This window comes from Dermochelys coriacea, chromosome 1 (assembly GCF_009764565.3).
Source record: "Dermochelys coriacea isolate rDerCor1 chromosome 1, rDerCor1.pri.v4, whole genome shotgun sequence".
Lineage (NCBI taxonomy): Eukaryota > Metazoa > Chordata > Testudines > Dermochelyidae > Dermochelys > Dermochelys coriacea.
This window is the reverse complement of record NC_050068.2, coordinates 213,352,460-213,370,044: the sequence shown is the minus strand read 5'-3', so window position 1 is coordinate 213,370,044 and position 17,585 is coordinate 213,352,460.

Below are 17,585 nucleotides of genomic sequence, written 5' to 3'. Positions count from 1 at the left end.
GGTTACCTAGAGTGTAGGGAAATTCAGCTACAGGGATTACACTAAACAACCTGAAACTGTGAATAGTCTAAGAGCAACACCCAGTTCACAGTATTAATAGAAACTGGCAGTTCTCAGCTAATGTTTTTGGTCTGCACTTAGGCTAAACCCCCATAGATATACATGTTCCACAGGATTTGGGTTAAGACAGACTTTCTCCAAATTAGAATCCTAAAGTCTCTGGAGTGTGTTTCTTCTTGCATGCATATGGTACAATAGTTACCTAGCCCACTGGGGTGTTGTCAGGCAGAGTTAAATAAATAAAGCATGTAGGAATCCTCATGTTGCAGTATTATCCTGGGTAAGTGAAAAACATAATAAGTATTATTACTATTAGTGACTTTTTATTGCAGGAACTGCTTAGGCAAACAGTATGACTGAAGAACAGCTGACAAGAATCCTCAGATATTAGACCCTGTGGGATACCAAACCGATCAACTTTCCTCTACCCCCATCTAATTGTAGAGGAAGTTTAACTTTCACCTGGACAGCCCTGCAGGGATTCAAGCTCCACCATAGAATCATAGAATCATAGAATATCAGGGTTGGAAGGGACCTCAGGAGGTCATCTAGTCCAACCCCCTGCTCAAAGCAGCACCAATCCCCAACTAAAAGGTTGATACCACCACCAGCACTTCAAAACCTCACTACTTTGCTGAAATATGCAACTGTTCCTCTAGACATGTATAGATGGGCTAGTGTGTGCCACTTCCCTCCACTGGATGGAGCATGTCAGACCTTATGATGTCAAGTATCAGGGGGTAGCTGAGTTAGTCTGTATCCACAAAAACAACAAGGAGTCTGGTGGCACCTTAAAGACTAACAGATTTATTTGAGCATAAGCTTTTGTGGGTAAAAACCCCATTTCTTCAATTACCTGAAGGGGGGGTTCCAAAGAGGATGGAGCTAGGCTGTTCTCGGTGGTAGCAAATGACAGAAAAAGGAGCAATGGTCTCAAGTTGCAGAGGGGGAGGTCTAGGTTGAATACTAGGAAAAACTCTTTCACTAGGATGGTAGTGAAGCAGTAGAATGGTTACTTAGAGCAGTGGTGGAATCTCCATCCTTAGAGGTTTTTAAGGCCCACCTTGACAAAGCCCTGGCTGGGATGATTTAGTTGGGGTTGGTCCTGGTTTGAGCAGGGGGTTGGACTAGATGACCTCCTGAGATCTCTTCCAACGCTAATCTTCTATGATTCTGTGATTCTAAGAGGATTTCAGGAGCTGACCTTGTTTTCATGGGTTCACCCACTCTGCCTAGGTGCTCAGCATGATCGGACTGTTTGGCCCAAATGATCGTTTTTGGCTGGTGTTGGATCACAGGTCACTTTACTTTTGGGGCAGTGGCTCTAAAGGGTTGTTGTCCTTGTTCTGTGAATCAAGTGCAACAGAACTGTGCTTACCATACCCTGACCCTCAACTAAACTGCACTCACTAGGCAGGGAACATGGGTGCCAAAGCCCAGTGGAGTTGAGAGAGGGTGGAGACAGCTACTTGTTCTGGATGGGGTGTGCTTTGCTTAAGGTCCTAGATACCATTTGACCCTTCCTTTCTCCACTGTGGAGTAAAAGAGCTGATTAAGAGTCAAATGAGAGCCTTGTTACACACCAAAGAGCTGAACTCACTGATAACGGGGTCTAAGCCTTAGATCTGCTTTGGGACAGTGCCTCTGATGCAAGAGGCTTCCCAGTGTGCATTAGCAATGAGGTTCCCACACTAACAGTAGAAGTCACTCAGAGCTGTGTTAAGTGGCAGAACCTCAAGACATCCTGGAGCCGCCAACAGATTGGAGAGAGTGGCCAGCAGGGTGTCTAGCAAAGTGGAGCAGTGAGCAAGCACTCAGACAGCAAAGCAAGCAAGATGCCATCTTGCTGGACTTAAGAACCTGAGGCAAAAGGACACTGCCCAGCTAACTCTGGGGTGGGGGTCTTGTTCATGGGTTTATATTTATGAATCCTGCTTGTGGTGTTTTCCCAATTTATGATGGGTTACTTCCCTCCTTTTGTTAAAAGTTTCTTCTCTATGCTCAAACTCCGTGCTTGCGAGAGGGGAAGTATTGCCTCTGACAGGTGACCGGGGGTGGTGCATAATTTCCCCAGGTTACTGGGTGGGGGCTCAAGCCAGTTTTGTGTTGTATTGTTGAAAAGGAACCCCTATATATTGAATCAGGCCCTTGTTGCTGCGGACTACAACTGGCAGAAGGGTTACATATAGAAAGAATCCATAATCTCAAACTGGTATCGATAAACAGTATATAGACAGATTCCCCAAATCACCACAGTGAGAAATTTGCTTTTTTTTTTCAATGAAAGCTGAGATTCTGTCATAATCACAGGACTCCAGGAGCTGGGGCTTAAGGTAAAAAATAAAATATTGCAAGACTCATGTCTGAAAAACATATTTTTCAAATTGGAACAAAATGATGGAAATGCCAAGTTTTCCACAGAACAGAAATGTTCCAAAAATTCCAACATGGTTGGTTCCAAAAAACCAACATGGAATTTTTTTGAAAATTTTTGTCTGGACCCTGACTCTTCAGCTGGCAAGCCGGCCGTTAGCCCGTCAGCCTGGGGAACTAGTCAGCCTGCCCATCCGTAAATGGTTACCCTGGGGAGTCTGGCTGCCAACCCACCCACCAGGGTCCAGATAGCCCAGAGAGCTAGTCAAGTGGGCAGCCTGCCTGGCAGGCTTTGTGGGAACAGGGAGGTTAGGAGCACAAGACTGATACATGAATGCAATATATCATTACAATACCATCCATCGATACAATCAATCAATTCAATACATTAGTCCATCCATAAAATAAATCAATCTGCCAAATCAAATAATCAATGTAAGGCATTGGTAAATCCTTACAATACATCAATACATCACATGAGACAGTACAAAGCATTAATATATGAATACCGTACAGTGCTGCAAAATTATAGTATACACCAATATAGTATACACCCATACAATATGTCAGTCCATCAGTAAAAAACATCAGTATAATACAATACATCAGTACAATAGAATATTTCAATAAAATACACCAGTACAATGCAATAACCAATGCAATATAATATGTCAGTTCAATACATCAGTGCAATACAGCAATACAGTAGAATACATCAAGACAAAACATTAATACATTTATACAAAATAATTCATAAATATATTACAATATTATACATCAAGAAAATGCAATAGACCAATTCATCAATATCACACAACACAATTTATTAATACGTTAATACAATTTAACAGTATACATCAACACAATACTATATATCAACACAATACATTCATACAATAGTATATTTCAATACATCAGTGTAATACAGAAATGCAATTCATTATATGAAAACATTACAATACAATACATCACTATAATGCAATTCTTCAATACCTTAATAGAATCTATGATCAATCAACACAATACAGCACTTCAATACATTATCAATACAATTTTCTATATCAATAAAATACATTCACAAAAATCAATACATCAATAAGTCTATATAATTAATCAATACATCAATAAAATAAAAATGCTACAGTACATCAGTACAATACAACAGAATACATCAGTACTATGGGGGGGAAGCAGTAGATGTGGTATATCTTCACTTTAGTAAGGCTTTTGATCAGGGGTACTGGAGCAAGGGGCCAGGGGCCATGGTCCTCCCACTTTTTGAAAGTGGACAGGCCCGGCCTCTTGACTTTTCGCCAGGAGCCCCACGCTGCCCCTCCTCTTCCTCCTGAGGCCCCACCCCCTGGCAAGACCAGCAGTTGGAGCTCAGCTGGGGAGCCCATGCATTGGGGACCTGCAGATCCTCGGCATTGACGGGGTGGAAGGGCCTGAGAGCAGCCCCTAGCCTATGTTCCCACCCCCTGGACTTCCCTCTCAGGGCAGGTGGAGGGTCCATGGCTCCCCACAGCTACCTGGGCAGCTCTTATATGGCTGGGCTGTGGCTCCAAGGTCCCGCCCCCTAGCCAGAGCCAGGTCAGGGTAAGATTCTCCACCTGCCCTGGATGGCAGGCCCAGAGGGCAGAGACACAGCCTGGAGGCTGCTCTCGACCCCCCACCCAGGGAAGGTGTAGAGGCCTGGTCTCTCTGGCCCTGCTTCAGCTTTTGGCTTGGCCAGGGGCAAGGCCTCAGGGGGAAGAGGCAGGGCAGGGGTGGGGCCACAGAGGGAACAGGGCCCCTGCCCCCCCCCCACATTTTTGGGATGGCTCCACCACCCCTGCTTTTGATACTGTCTCAAATGACAGTACTAGGGAAATACAACCTAGATGGAGTTACTATGAGGTGGGTGCATAACTGGTTAAAAACCATTCCCAGAGCATAGTTATCAGTGGTTCACAGTCAAGCTGGAAGGGCATATCAAGTGGGGTCCTGCAGGGATCAGTTCTGGGTCCACTTCTGTTCAGTGTCTTGATTAATGATTTAGATAATGGCATAGAGAGTACACTTAAAAGGTTTGCGGATGATACCAAACTGGGAAGGGTTGCAAGTGCTTTGGAGGACAAGATTAAAATTCAAAATGATCTGGACAAACTAGAGAAACTGTCTGAAGTAAATAGGATGAAATTCAATAAGGACAAATGCAAAGTACTCCACTTAGGAAGGAACAATCAGTTGCACACATACAAAATGGGAAATGACTGCCTTGGAAGGAGTACTGAGGAAAGGGATCTGGGGGTCATAGTGGATCACAAGCTAAATATGAGACAAAAAAGTGTAACACTGTTGCAGAAAAAGCAAATATCATTCTGGGATGTATTAGCAGGAGTGGTATAAGCAAGACACAAGAAGTAATTCTTCTGCTCTACTCCACAATGGCTTCAACTGGAGTATTAGCAAAAACAACCAGGAGTCCTTGTGGCAACTTAAAGACTAACAAATTTATTTGGACATAAGTTTTCATGGGCTAAAACCCACTTCATTTTTTCACTCTATGCATCTGATGAAGCGAGTTTGAGCCCATGAAAGCTTATGCCCAAATAAATTTGTTAGTCTCTAAGGTGCCACAAGGACTCCTCATTGTTTTTGCTGATACAGACTAGCACGGCTACCGCTCGGAAAACTGGAGTATTATCCACATTTCAGGAAAGATAACCTGGAGAAAGTCCAGAGAAGAGCAACAAAAATGACTAAAGGTCTAGAAAACATGACCTATGAGGGAATATTGAAAAAATTGGGTTTGTTTAGCCTGGAGAAGAGAAGAAAAAGGTGGGAAATGATAACAGTTTTCAACTACATAAAAGGTTGTTACGAGGAGGGAGAAAAAAATGTTCTCTTTAACCTTTGAGGATAGGACAAGAAGCCATGGACTTAAATTGCAGCTAGGACAGTTTAGGTTGGAAATTAGGAAAAACTTCCTAACAGTCATGGTGGTTAAGCATTTGAATAAATTGCCTAGGGAGGTTGTGGAATCTCTGTCACTGGAGATTTGTAAGAACGGATTAGACAAACACCTGTCAGGGATGGTCTAGATAATATTTAGTTCTGCCTTGAGTGCAGGGGATTGGACTAGAAAAGGTCTGATCCAGTCCTATGATTCTATGAATAGCATAGATTAATAATTAGTCAAATCTAATAGAATTCATCAGTGAAATATATCAATCCATCAGTACAATTAAACACAATACCTCAATAACCACAGGTTTCAGAGTAGCAGCCGTGTTAGTCTGTATTCGCAAAAAGAAAAGGAGTACCGGTGGCACCTTAGAGACTAACAAATTTATTAGAGCATAAGCTTTCGTGAGCTACAGCTCACTTCATCGGATGCATTTGGTGGAAAAAACAGAGGAGAGATTTATATACACACTCACAGAGAACATGGAACAATGGGTTTATCATACACACTGCAAGGAGAGTGATCACTTAAGATAAGCCATCACCAGCAGCAGGGGGGGAAAGGAGGAAAACCTTTCATGGTGACAAGCAAGGTAGGCTAATTCCAGCAGTTAACAAGAATATCAGAGGAACAGTGGGGGGTGGGGTGGGAGGGAGAAATACCATGGGGAAATAGTTTTACTTTGTGTAATGACTCATCCATTCCCAGTCTCTATTCAAGCCTAAGTTAATTGTATCCAGTTTGCAAATTAATTCCAATTCAGCAGTCTCTCGTTGGAGTCTGTTTTTGAAGCTTTTTTGTTGAAGTATAGCCACTCTAAGATCTGTGATCGAGTGACCAGAGAGATTGAAGTGTTCTCCAACTGGTTTTTGAATATTATAATTCTTGACGTCTGATTTGTGTCCATTCATTCTTTTACGTAGAGACTGTCCAGTTTGGCCAATGTACATGGCAGAGGGGCATTGCTGGCACATGATGGCATATATCACATTGGTAGATGCGCAGGTGAACGAGCCTCTGATAGTGTGGCTGATGTGATTAGGCCCTATGATGGTATCCCCTGAATAGATATGTGGACAGAGTTGACAACGGGCTTTGTTGCATAGACTGCTTCCGCCGACGTGCACGAGCTGAAATTGTGGAAAAGCAGCATCGCTTACCCCATAACCTCAGCCATGCAGAACACAGTGTCATCCACAGCCTCAGAAAAATTCTGACATCATAATCAAAAAGGCTGACAAAGGAGGTGCTGTCGTCATCATGAATAGGTCGGAGTATGAACAAGAGGCTACTAGGCAGCTCTCCAACACCACTTTCTACAAGCCATTACCCTCTGATCCCACTGAGAGTTACCAAAAGAAACTACAGCATTTGCTCAAGAAACTCCCTGAAAAAGCACAAGAACAAATCCGCACAGACACACCCCTGGAGCCCCGACCTGGGGTATTCTATCTGCTACCCAAGATCCATAAACCTGGAAATCCTGGACGCCCCATCATCTCAGGCATTGGCACCCTGACAGCAGGATTGTCTGGCTATGTAGACTCCCTCCTCAGGCCCTTCGTTACCAGCACTCCCAGCTATCTTCGAGAGACCACCGATTTCCTGAGGAAACTGCAGTCCATTGGTGATCTTCCTAAAAACACCATCCTAGCCACTATGGATATAGAAGCCCTCTACACCAACATTCCACACAAAGATGGACTACGAGCCGTCAGGAACAGTATCCCCGATACTGTCACGGCTAACCTGGTGGCTGAACTTTGTGACTTTGTCCTGACCCATAACTATTTCACATTTGGTGACAATGTATACCTTCAAATCAGCGGCACTGCGATGGGTACCCGCATGGCCCCACAGTATGCCAACATTTTTATGGCTGACTTAGAACAACGCTTCCTCAGCTCTCGTCCCCTAATGCTCCTACTCTACTTGCGCTACATTGATGACATCTTCATCATCTGGACCCATGGAAAAGAAGCTCTTGAGGAATTCCACCATGATTTCAACAATTTCCATCCCACCATCAACCTCAGCCTGGACCAGTCCACACAAGAGATCCACTTCCTGGACACTACGGTGCTAATAAGCGATGGTCACATAACCACCACCCTATATCGGAAACCTACTGACCTCTATTCCTACCTACATGCCTCTAGCTTTCATCCAGATCATACCACTCGATCCATTGTCTACAGCCAAGCACTACGATATAACCGCATTTGCTCCAACCCCTCAGACAGAGACAAACACCTACAAGATCTCTATCATGCATTCCTATAACTACAATACCCACCTGCTGAAGTGAAGAAACAGATTGACAGAGCCAGAAGAGTACCCAGAAGTCACCTACTACAGGACAGGCCCAACAAAGAAAACAACAGAACGCCACTAGCCATCACCTTCAGCCCCCAACTAAAACCTCTCCAACGCATCATCAAGGATCTACAACCTATCCTAAAGGAGGAGCCATCACTCTCACAGATCTTGGGAGACAGACCAGTCCTTGCTTACAGACAGCCCCCCAATCTGAAGCAAATACTCACCAGCAACCACACACCACACAACAGAACCACTAACCCAGGAACCTATCCTTGCAACAAAGCCCGTTGCCAACTCTGTCCACATATCTATTCAGGGGATACCATCATAGGGCCTAATCACATCAGCCACACTATCAGAGGCTCGTTCACCTGCGCATCTACCAATGTGATATATGCCATCATGTGCCAGCAATGCCCCTCTGCCATGTACATTGGCCAAACTGGACAGTCTCTACGTAAAGGAATGAATGGACATAAATCAGACGTCAAGAATTATAACATTCAAAAACCAGTTGGAGAACACTTCAATCTCTCTGGTCACTCGATCACAGATCTTAGAGTGGCTATACTTCAACAAAAAAGCTTCAAAAACAGACTCCAACGAGAGACTGCTGAATTGGAATTAATTTGCAAACTGGATACAATTAACTTAGGCTTGAATAGAGACTGGGAATGGATGAGTCATTACACAAAGTAAAACTATTTCCCCATGGTATTTCTCCCTCCCACCCCACCCCCCACTGTTCCTCTGATATTCTTGTTAACTGCTGGAATTAGCCTACCTTGCTTGTCACCATGAAAGGTTTTCCTCCTTTCCCCCCCCGCCCGCTGCTGGTGATGGCTTATCTTAAGTGATCACTCTCCTTACAGTGTGTATGATAAACCCATTGTTTCATGTTCTCTGTGTGTGTGTATATAAATCTCTCCTCTATTTTTTCCACCAAATGCATCCGATGAAGTGAGCTGTAGCTCACGAAAGCTTATGCTCTAATAAATTTGTTAGTCTCTAAGGTGCCACCGGTACTCCTTTTCTTTTTGCAAATACCTCAATACAATCCATCAATACCTTACAACACAATACTTCAATATAACAAAATGAATTATGAATACATCAATACAATACATCAATATGTAAATAATCAATAGAATACACACATAAAATACATCAGTACTATGCAACAAATCAATAAATGAATAAAATACATCTATAAAATACAATACCTTAATAGAATCATAGAATATCAGGGTTGGAAGGGAGCTCAGGAGGTCATCTAGTCCAACCCCCTGCTCAAAGGAGTACCAATCCCCAACTAAATTATCCCAGTTCGGACTTTGTCCTTCCTGATCTTAAAAACCTCTAAGGAAGGAGATTCAAACACCTCCCTAGGTAACCCATTCCAATGCTTCCCCACCCTCCTAGAGATATAGTGTTTCCTAATATCCAACCTAGACCTCCCCCACTGCAACTTGAGACCATTAGTCCTTGTTCTGTCATCTGCTACCACTGAGAACAGTCTAGATCCATCCTCTTTGGAACCCCCTCTCAGGTAGCTGAAAGCAGCTATCAAATCCTCCCTCATTCTTCTCTTCTGCAGACTAAATAATCCCAGTTCCCTCAGCTTCTCCTCATAAATCATGTGCTCCAGCTCCCTAAACATTTTTGTTGCCCTCTGCTTGATGGTTTCCAATTTTTCACATCCTTCTTGTAGTGTGGTGCCCAAAACTGGACACAGTACTCCAGATGAGGTCTCACCAATGTTGAATAGAGGGGAATGGTCACATCCCTCAATCTGCTGGCAATGCTCCTACTTATACAGCCCAAAATGCCGTTGGCCTTCTTGGCAACAAGGGCATACTGTTGACTCATATCGAGCTTTTTGTCCACTGTAACCCCTATGTCCTTTTCTGCAGAACTTCTGCCTAGCCGCTCAGTCCCTATTCTGTAGGGAGTACATGGGATTCTTCCATCCTAAGTGCAGGACTCTGCACTTTTCCTTCTTGAACTTCATCAGATTTCTTTGGCCCAATCATCTAATTTGTCTAGGTCCCTCTGCATCCTATCCCTACCTCCCAGCATATATACCAATCCTCCCAGTTTAGTGTCATCTCCAAACTTGCTGAGGGTGCAATCTATGAAATCCTCCAGATCGTTAATGAAGCTATTGAACAAAACTGGCCCCGGGACCGACCCTTGGGGCACTCCACTTGATACCGGCTGCCAACTAGACATGGAGCCATTGATCACTACCCTTTGAGCCCGACGATCTAGCCAGCTTTCTATCCACCTTATAGTCCATTCATCCAGCCCATACTTTAACTTCAGGCAAGAATACAGTGGGAGACCATATCAAAAGTTTTGCTAAAGTCCAGGAATAACACTTCCACTGCTTTCCCCTCATCTACAGAGCCAGTTATCTCGTCATAGAAGGCAATTAGATTAGTCAGGCATGACTTGCCCTTGGTGAATCCATGTTGACTGTTCCTGATCACTTTCCTCTCCTCTAAGTGGTTCAGAATTGATTCCTTGAGGACCTGCTCCATGATTTTTCCAAGAACTGAGGTGAGGCTGACTGCCCTGTAGCTCCCCGGTTCCTCCTTCTTCCCTTTTTTAAAGATGGGCACTACATTAGCCTTTTTCCAGTCATTCAGGACCTCCCCTGATGACCATGAGTTTTCAAAGATAACGGCCAATGGCTCTGCAATCACATCAGCCAACTCCTTTAGGACCTTCGGATGCAGTGCATCCGGCCCCTTGGACTTGTGCTTGTCCAGCTTTTCTCAATAGTCCCGAACCACTTCTTTCTCCACAGAGGACTGGTCACCTCTTCCCCATACTGTGCAGCCCAGTGCAGTAGTCTGGGAGCTGACCTTGTCCATGAAGACAGAGGCAAAAAAAGCATTGAGTACATTAGCTTTTTCCACATCCTCTGTCACTAGATTGCCTCCTTCATTAAGTAAGGGGCCCACACTTTCCTTGACCTTCTTCTTGTTGCTAACATACCTGAAGAAACCCTTCTTGTTACTCTTAACATTTCTTGCTAGCTGCAACTCCAAGTGTGATTTGGCCTTCCTGATTTCACTTCTGCATGCCTGAGTAATATTTTTATATTCCTCCCTGGTCATTTGTCCAATCTTCCTCTTCTTATAAGTTTCTTTTTTGTGTTTAAGATCAGCAAGGATTTCACTGTTAAGCCAAGCTGGTTGCCTGCCATATTTACTATTCTTTCTACACATCGGGATGGTTTGTTCGTGCAACTTCCATAAGGATTCTTTAAAATACAGCCAGCTCTCCTGGACTCCTTTCCCCTTCACATTATTCTCCAGGGGATCCTGCCCATCAGTTCCCTGTGGGAGTCAAAGTCTGCTTTTCTAAAGTCCAGGGTCTGTAGTCTGCTGCTCTCCTTTCTTCCTTGTGTCAGGATCCTGAACTCGACCATTTCATGGTCACTGCCTCCCAGGTTCCCATCCTCTTCTGCTTCCCCTATTAATTGTTCCCGGTTTGTGAGCAGCAGGTCAAGAAGAGTTCTGCCCCTAGTTGGTTTCTCCAGCATTTGCACCAGGAAATTGTCCCCTACATTTTCCAAAAACTTTCTGAATTGTCTATGCACCGCTGTATTACTCTCCCAGCAGATATCAGGGTGATTGAAGTCCCCCATGAGAACCAGGGCCTGTGGTCTAATAACTTCTGTTAGTTGCCGGAAGAAAGCCTCATCCACCTTATCCCCCTGGTCCGGTGGTCTATAGCAGATTCCCACCACAACATCACCCTTGTTGCTCAGACTTCTAAACTTAATCCAGAGACTCTCAGGTTTTTCTGCAGTTTCATACCGGAGCTCTGAGCATTTATACTGCTCTCTTACATGCAATGCAACTCCCGCACCTTTTCTGCCCTGCCTGTCCTTCTTGAACAGTGTATATCCATCTAGGACAGTACTCCAGTCATGTGAGTTATCCCACAAAGTCTCTGTTATTCCAATCACATCATAATTCCTCTTCTTCAATCTTCCCCTCAACCATTCCCTTCTGCTTTCTCTCTCCTACTATGTCCTTCACTTTCTCCCACACCCCTCTGTCTTCCTCCTCATTTCTCTTTCTCCTTCCTCCCAAACACCGGGCTATCTATACTGTTTCAGTTGTATGTTATATTCATGTCATGTCCTAAACATTTGTGTAACATTGTTGTGCAGTAATAAACAACTACCATGTTCCAGCCAAAAAGTGGTTGCATTTTAGTGGTATGGTGGGAGAGGCATGCTGGTATAGACTCCTAATGTCTAGAGCATTTGGGATATTTCAGGATATAATGAATAACAAAATGTTCATCATCATGTCACTCTGGCTGTTATAGGAGTGAAGGTGGTTGACACCAATCCCATTCTCCTCGTAAACCAGAAAAGTGATGGTCACATCCATAGGGCAGAGTGGAGGAGAAGTCTGGAAAATTTGAGGTGGTTCATCAGAACTTTAGAGACATGAGATGTGCAGAAGGCCTTTGACAACATTTAGGTATTTTGCTAAAGTGAGCTAAAGGCTCAGTTTAAATATTCTTGTTTTAATCCATGCTAACTTTGATCTCCCCATTTCTTTCAATTGCTCTCTGTTTTTATGATAATGACAAGATTGTAGCAGGCTACACCTGCCAGGAGATCTCTGTCCCCTACCATGTGACCTTGAACATCAGAGGTTCCCTCATTAACAGCAGATGGGTCATGTCAGCTACTCATTGCTATCAAAACAGAGTGAAAAATATTAATACTGCTATGTTATATACATTCCAGTGTCTATTGCCCTGCACACATGCTCCTTTGGGCAGTTTTTCCATCCAACATAAGCTAAATAAGGCCAGCCCACATAAGTGCTTGGATGGGATATATCCAGTGAAAACCACAGTGTTTCAGGAGGTGGTTGTGGTGTTCAATGATCACTCAGTGCTTAAAGTAAGTCCAAGTATGCAGCTTTATTCAGTGTCAGGTTCTTATTGGCTGTGCATAGCAACAAGAGCACCACAGCATCTCATCCAGACTTTCTCTCTGTAAAGCTCAGCCCTTAAAGGCACAGTTCCCAAAACCTCATCTTCCCCTCCAAGCCAAAACCTAATAACATTTAAAAAAATACAACATATAATTGCAAGTCTTTCTAACCAAACTCATAACTAAACTTTTTAGCAATGTTCAATTAGACTGTGTGGTGCCCTGGACTGTCACTTGGATCTGCAGGCCTCCACTGGAATATCAGCACTACTGCTGTCAGGAGGTTGCAAGTCCACTTGTTCTGATTTTTCTATGTCCTAGGGCTCCATTGTGTCAACTCCTGGAAGCTGGAAAAGGTGTCACTTACTCATTTTCAGTATACTGTCTCTCTGGGGTGACAACTTCATACTAGCACAGGGCAACCTCATATGACACTACTGCTGTTGCAATCATTGATTTTCATGACAGATGTGAATTGTATCATGTTCATGAAGTGGTGGCAGCAACTAATACCTCTAAATCATATTGAGTGATTTATTTTGCCTTCTCTGTCTCTTTACACTTCTGCTAGTCACCAGTGACTCTGAGATCAATTTCTAACAGATTTCCATTTTCTGTTGTAAAAAAGGTCAGCAGGTGACAATCCAAACTTGTCTGGTATCATTCTTTAATTTAAGAGTACTAAATATGGATCAGAGTCTGACTCTGCTGCCTTTTTCAGTGGGTGGTTTATTATTTTGCCATCGTTTCCCACCAATCTATTTGATTGGGGATGTGATTATTCCCCTCTATTCGACATTGGTGAGACCTCATCTGGAGTACTGTGTCCAGTTTTGGGCCCCACACTACAAGAAGGATGTGAAAACATTGGAAAGCGTCCAGCGAAGGGCAACAAAATGATTAGAGGACTGGAACACATGACTTATGAGGAGAGGCTGAGGGAATTGGTATTGCTTAGTCTTCAGAAGAGAAGAATGAGTGGGGATTTGATAACTGCTCTCAACTACCTGAAAGGGGGTTCCAAAGAGGATGGATCTAGACTATTCTCAGTGGTAGCAGATGACAGAACAAGGAGTAATGGTCTCAAGTTGCAGTGGGAGAGGTCTAGGTTGGATATTAGGAAAAAACCTTTTCACTAGGAGGGTGATGAAGCACTGGAATGCATTACCTAGGGAGGTGGTGGAATCTCCTTCCTTTGAAGTTTTTAAGGTCTGGCTTGACAAAGCCCAGTCTGGGATGATTTAGTTGGGGATTGGCCCTGCTTTAAGCAGAGGGTTGGACTAGATGACCTCCTGAGGTCCCTTCCAACCCTGATATTCTATGATCTCATTGTGTTGGGAAGAGGGGTTTTGAGGTCTCTTTTCACCTTTCCTCCTTCCAACCCATCTGACACATCAGAGCCTGTTTAGTTTAAGTGTCTTACCCAAAGCTTTCAAAATTCTCCTCTAATTAATTGAAAACAAGCCTGAATTAGCTTGTGTCTGTAACACCCAAACCCTTTCCCTCGCTGGGCAATTCTGGTGGCCCAGTTGTTTGCAACGGTGAGCTCCAGGGAGTCATGTCCTGGGGGATTGGGTGTGTGTGACGGGGTCCCCAGGGTGGAACTTGGAATTGTGGAACACTGTGCCCCCTTAACTCTGCAGCCTGGGCTGTCTCTCACAATGCTTTGCTAGCGACCAGCATCAAGCCCCTCCAGGCACTATTATCACTCAGCATAACTGCATATGGACCCCACTCCCAGCTAGATTGAATGAATGCTCCCACAACCACTCATAAATCATACAGAAAATTGCACCAGCCAAATCCCTTCAGCTCTTAGCCTTGTACCTCAGGAATATTCTGCCTTGCACTGCTCAAGATGAGCAGTGCAAATTTATTAATTGGTTCACCATTTCATCAATGGAAAGTGGATATGCACCAGCCTTTGTAAACCTGAGCAAGCACCCTTATCAAACACTTCAGGCAAACTCACTGGTAAAGATAAGTAATTAAACAAGTTTATTGACTACAACAGGTATATTTTAAGTGATTATAAGTAATAGGCAAAAAGTCAGAGTTAGTTACCAAAATAAAATATAAGCATGCCATCTAAACTCTCAACCAATTAGACTGGGAAACATCTAGATTAAGCAGTTTTATTCACCCCAATGGATATTGAAATACACAGGTTTCACCCTTGAAACCTGGGCCAGTCCCCTCTATTGGAGTCTTCAGTCTTCTCAGTGTCCTTGTTGCTTGCAGCATAGGTGGAGGAAGGAGAAAGGCCAAGTATAGGACCACTGCATTCTGTTTTATACCCTTGGTCCATGTGCTTGGAGAACACAAGTCCAGGCAAGTCTGGTGGGCATTGCTCAGTCACAATGTGAAGCAATATCCCAGTGTGTCTCCTGTGAGTGAGTCATTGAATTGTAACTCCTCTGCTGGATGATGGCAGGTGACGTCTGTTCAGCACCCAGCTGGGTGTTGGTTACTTTTCCTTGCTGTTGTCTCTGGGAAACTAATATCTGGCCGATTACCCCATATACAGCATGTTTTACTGATAACCATACAACACAATCTCATAACTTCATATGCACTAATGATATCCTTATTTAGATAGAAAAGTGACTTTCACCAGATCATAACCTTTACCCTGATACCTCACATGGCATGCTTTATATACAAGATCACAATTATAAATAAATGAGGAATATGGGAGTTACAGGGCATTCCCCCAAGGTATAGAATGTCACAGTGTGCTCTGCAGGATTACCTGGGAGTCCACACCAAGGTCTGCAACTATGTTGACTGGATTGAGCAGACCATTGCCAACAAGTAAAATATCCATCTCCTGCTGGTTTCCTGTATGACCCATTTCAAACAGAAAGGAAATAAGCTGTTTAACAAATTAAAAATGATACAAGGTTAGCTCTCTATATAGCTACAGTGTCTTTTTATCTCAATGTTTTCACATCACCAGCCAAAATATTTTTATTCCCACCCAAACCCTGATGGGATTTTTGCTCCCTGATGGACTTCCTTTCATCCACCAGGGATGGGTGCCTATCAATCAGCCTCTAAAGAATGCCTGTTGTTTCTGTGGAATTTGCTGGCTAAGACAGCCCCTGCCCATTCTCTTTGAATGGGGAATTTGGCTTTATAACAACTTCTCCAGCCTCCAATTCCACAACTACATTTTCAGATATGGAGGGTAGCCACGACCAAATTCTCTCTCCCAAACCGTAAGAACTGTCAATTGTTTAAAATATTAAATGGGTCTTGAAACACATATAGGCCAAGACAGGAGCAGTCCCAAGAGCCTTTTTCAACTCTGAAAATGCTAAATCACACCCTTCTGACCACTGAAATGGTTTTTCTTTTTTACTATTTACTGCTTGCCAGAAACATTCAGCAAATGAACAGGGATCCGTTTTTCTTTCAGATCTACAAGAACTTTAGCAGCTAATATTCTTCCAAGAACCTGGATTTCAAAAGAGGTTTCAGCTATTCCCCATCTCTCCCTTGCTGGAAAGCTACCATAGCATGTATAATTGCAATGATTTCTGCCCCTGGGGGCAGGACAATTCACTCACTGCAAACCAACTGTCAACAAATCATGTGCACCTGGGCCATATCTTAAAGGAATTTACAAAGACTGAATTTGTAAGACACCTTTCCTGGCATTGATTGCACATTATTAGCCATAACTTACCCACTATTTCAGCCATTCAAACTTCTTGCTGAAATTCCAGAGGTCCAATCTTTAAACCCAATTTTCCCAGTTTTTGGATGGGGCCCTTGCCCCAGTCATTGTCTGCATTTGAGACCAATTAGATGGTTCAGTTTTGGATCCCCTATTTCCCAGCCTTTTTAGCATGTCTGGTCTAATACCTGTTATGTTTGAGCTATCTTTGTGTCTATGTATCTTTGTCTGAACTATCCTTGTATATATCACAGATCCTAAAACTCTCTTAATAGCCAAACTCCCATTGTTGTTTAACTGCCCAGAATGAAACAAAACCTGTGGGGCTGATTCTTGTACATGTAAACTTTGCCCCTTCAGCTTGGTGTTCCTCCGGTTCCCAAACTGGGAGAGAAATTTTCACTGGACGCTTGTGGTAGCCTGCCTTGTCTTTCTCTAAAATTATAACACTCCTTTTTGTGGCCAGTTTTGTCACAGTCCCAGCATTTAATTGAATGGTTTCCTTTAATTTTTGCATTATTGCCAATTTCCCTTGTTTTACAGACTAAATTTATCATTTATTACAATGGTTCGATAAAGTCATGAACCAGATTAGAATCTCCTCTTTCATCATACATATACACAGAGCTCATGATGATCAGCTTCCATCTCCCTCACTAGCAGCTGCCTCCAGATCAAATGATATAAAAGCCTTAAGAGAGGGGCTGGATTAAGTAATGTGGCATATGTAAACCAGATGAGAGATTAAATGGATAAGTGGGAAAGGGTGCTTCAAGCTTTGAAGAAATGTGTGATCTCAGGAACTCTGCCTGAGTATATGTAGCAATGATGTAAAAGTGTCTATGGGATCTATTAGAAATAAATCACAGGCAGAGGGATTAAGTTTGGTGGGAAGCAGGGTTCCATTTTAACCCTGAGAAGCAGGAGGGTGGAGGGGAGGCTGGACACCCACCTCCACAAATCCATTCCTCTAGTCCTTGTCCTAAATCTACCATAAAAGCAGAAGAGTCTAGAAGGTGCTATCATTGTAACTCCACTGAGCACCTGAGGAATAAATGCCCTGTGCTGAGTGGAAACAAGCAGCAAGTAGCTCATGGAAATGCTGCTACCCAGAGCACAGACTCACCTCAGGCAATTGCCACTTATCACACAGGGTTTGTAAAAGTAGCCTCTGCACAGCCAGGCAGGAAGCACATAAGGGCTGTCAACATTAATGGCAAGGAACTCCT